This window comes from Schistocerca gregaria, unplaced genomic scaffold (genome assembly GCF_023897955.1).
Source record: "Schistocerca gregaria isolate iqSchGreg1 unplaced genomic scaffold, iqSchGreg1.2 ptg000257l, whole genome shotgun sequence".
In the NCBI taxonomy this organism is placed as follows: domain Eukaryota; kingdom Metazoa; phylum Arthropoda; class Insecta; order Orthoptera; family Acrididae; genus Schistocerca; species Schistocerca gregaria.
Window position 1 is genome coordinate 520,331 of NW_026061763.1, and position 3,819 is coordinate 524,149.

A 3,819-nucleotide genomic window follows, 5' to 3' on the forward strand; every position below is an offset into this window, starting at 1 on the left:
CGGGAGAATGTGAAAAGTGTTCATATGTAGTAAAAACCTGAGAAACCCGTCCGTTTTCGTCATTTGTTATCGAATCGACTTAAAGCCAGATCGTCACATTATCCGCTCTTCTCCCTGAAACGGTTGTACTTATCGTCTGCAAAGGTATGTCGCGTGCTGCGGTATCCGGAGACACTAAAATCAATATAGTAGTACACAGATGAAGTTTCTAAGTAGAAGTAATAGCCAGTAAGAAGTAGTACAATTTAAGTTTTAGGTATCGATTATTGACTTTTTAGCTGGCTTTGGTGCCTTGGACATGAGCTAGGACCTTAAGATTCTGCATGAAAGGAGGACTAGCAGCCGAGTTCATGGGAGAATGTGAAAAGTGTTCATATGTAGTAAAAACCTGAGAAATCCGTCCGTTTTCGTCATTTGTTGTCGAATCGACTTAAAGCCAGATCGTCACATTGGCTGCTCTTCTCTCTGAAACGGTTGTACTTATCGTCTGCAAAGCTATTTCGCGTGCTGCGGTATGCGGAGACACTAAAAGCACCATAGTAGAACACAGATGAAACTTCTAAGTTGATGTAATAGCCAGTAAGATGTAGTACAATTTAAGTTTCAGGTATCGATTATTGACTCTTTTGCTGGCTTTGGTGCCTTGGACATGAGCTAGGACCTTAAGAATCTGCATGAAAGGAGGACTAGCAGCCGAGTTGCACGGGAGAATGTGAAAAGTGTTCATATGTAGTAAAAACCTGAGAAACCCGTCCGTTTTCGTCATTTGTTATCGAATCGACTTAAAGCCAGATCGTCACATTTGCCGCTCTTCTCCCTGAAACGGTTGTACTTATCGTCTGCAAAGCTATTTCGCGTGCTGCGGTATGCGGAGACACTAAAAGCACCATAGTAGAACACAGATGAAGCTTTTAAGTTGATGTAATAGCCAGTAAGAAGTAGTACAATACAAGTTTTAGGTATCGATTATTGACTTTTTAGCTGGCTTTGGTGCCTTGGACATGAGCTAGGACCTTAAGATTCGGCATGAAAGGAGGACTAGCAGCTGCGTTGCACGGGAGAATGTGAAAAGTGTTCATATGTAGTAAAAACCTGAGAAATCCGTCGGTTTCGTCATTTGTTATCGAATCGACTTAAAGCCAGATCGTCACATTGGCCGCTCTTCTGTCTCAAACGGTTGTACTTATCGTCTGCAAAGCTATGTCGCGTGCTGCGGTATGAGGAGACACTAAAAGCACCATAATAGAACACAGATGAAACTTCTAAGTTGATGTAATAGCCAGAAAGAGGTAGTAGAATTCAAGTTTTAGGTATCGATTATTGACTTTTTAGCTGGCTTTGGTGCCTTGGACATGAGCTAGGACCTTAAGATTCTGCATGAAAGGAGGACTAGCAGCCGAGTTGCACGGGAGAATGTGAAAAGTGTTCATATGTAGTAAAAACCTGAGAAACCCGTCCGTTTTCGTCATTAGTTATCGAATCGACTTAAAGCCAGATCGTCACATTGGCCGCTCTTCTCCCTGAAACGGTTGTACTTATCGTCTGTAAAGCTATGTCGCGTGCTGCGGTATCCGGAGACACAAAAATCAATATAGTAGTACACAGATGAAGTTTCTAAGTAGAAGTAATAGCCAGTAAGAAGTAGTACAATTTAAGTTTTAGGTATCGATTATTGACTCTTTAGCTGGCTTTGGTGCCTTGGACATGAGCTAGGACCTTAAGAATCTGCATGAAAGGAGGACTAGCAGCCGAGTTGCACGGGAGAATGTGAAAAGTGTTCATATGTAGCACAAACCTAAGAAATCCGTCCGTGTTCGTCATTTGTTATCGAATCGACACAAAGCCAGATCGTCACATTGGCCGCTCTTCTCTCTGAAACGGTTGTACTTATCGTCTGCAAAGCTATTTCGCGTGCTGCGGTATGCGGAGACACTAAAAGCACCATAGAAGAATACAGATGAACCTTCTAAGTTGATGTAATAGCCAGTAAGAAGTAGTACAATTCAAGTTTTAGGTATCGATTATTGACTTTTTAGCTGGCTTTGGTGCCTTGGACATGAGCTAGGACCTTATGATTCTGCATGAAAGGAGGACTAGCAGCCGAGTTGCACGGGAGAATGTGAAAAGTGTTCATATGTAGTAAAAACCTTTGAAATCCGTATGTTTTCGTCATTTGTTTTCGAATCGACTTAAAGCCAGATCGTCATATTGGCCGCTCTTCTCTCTGAAACGGTTGTACTTATCGTCTGCAAAGCTATGTCGCGTGCTGCGGTATGCGGAGACACTAAAAGCACCATAGTAGAACACACATGAAGCTTCTAAGTTGATGTAATAGCCAGTAAGAAGTAGTACAATTTAAGTTTTAGGTATAGATTATTGACTTTTTAGCTGGCTTTGGTGCCTTAAACATGAGCTAGGACCTTAAGATTCTGCATGAAAGGAGGACTAGCAGCCGAGTTGCACGGGAGAATGTGAAAAGTGTTCATATGTAGTAAAAACCTGAGAAACCCGTCCGTTTTCGTCATTTGCTATCGAATCGACTCAAAGCCAGATCGTCACATTGGCCGCTCTTCTGTCTGAAACGGTTGTACTTATCGTCTGCAAAGCTATGTCGCGTGCTGCGGTATGAGGAGACACTAAAAGCACCATAGTAGAACACAGATGAAACTTCTAAGTTAATGTAATAGCCAGTAAGATGTAGTACAATTTAAGTTTTAGGTATCGATTATTGACTCTTTAGCTGGCTTTGGTGCCTTGGACATGTGCTAGGAACTTAAGAATCTGCATGAAAGGAGGACTAGCAGCCGAGTGGCACGGGAGAATGTGAAAAGTGTTCATATGTAGCACAAACCTAAGAAATCCGTCCGTGTTCGTCATTTGTTATCAAATCGACACAAAGCCAGATCGTCACATTGGCCGCTCTTCTCTCTGAAACGGTTGTACTTATCGTCTGCAAAGCTATTTCGCGTGCTGCGGTATGCGGAGACACTAAAAGCACCATAGAAGAATACAGATGAACCTTCTAAGTTGATGTAATAGCCAGTAAGAAGTAGTACAATTCAAGTTTTAGGTATGGATTATTGACTTTTTAGCTGGCTTTGGTGCCTTGGACATGAGCTAGGACCTTAAGAATCTGCATGAAAGGAGGACTAGCAGCCGAGTTGCACGGGAGAATGTGAAAAGTGTTCATATGTAGTAAAAACCTGAGAAATCCGTCCGTTTTCGTCATTTGTAATCGAATCGACTTAAAGTCAGATCGCCGCATTGGCCGCTCTTTTGTCTGAAACGGTTGTACTTATCGTCTGCTAAGCTATGTCGCATGTTGCGGTATCCGGAGACACTAAAAGCACCATAGTAATACACAGATGAACCTTCTAAGTTGATGTAATAACCAGTAAGAATTAGTAAAATCAAGTTTTAGGTACCGATTATTGACTTTTTAGCTGGCTTTGGTGCCTTGGACATGAGCTAGGACCTTAAGAATCTGCATGAAAGGAGGACTAGCGGCTGAGTTGCACGGGAGAATGTGAAAAGTGTTCATATGTAGTAAAAACCTGAGAAATCCGTCCGTTTTCGTCATTTGTTATCGAATCGACTTAAAGCCAGATCGTCACATTGGCCGCTCTTCTCTCTGAAACGGTTGTACTTATCGTCTGCAAAGCTATTTCGCGTGCTGCGGTATGCGGAGACACTAAAAGCACCATAGTAGAACACAGATGAAACTTCTAAGTTGATGTAATAGCCAGTAAGATGTAGTACAATTTAAGTTTTAGGTATCGATTATTGACTCTTTAGCTGGCTTTGGTGCCTTGGACATGA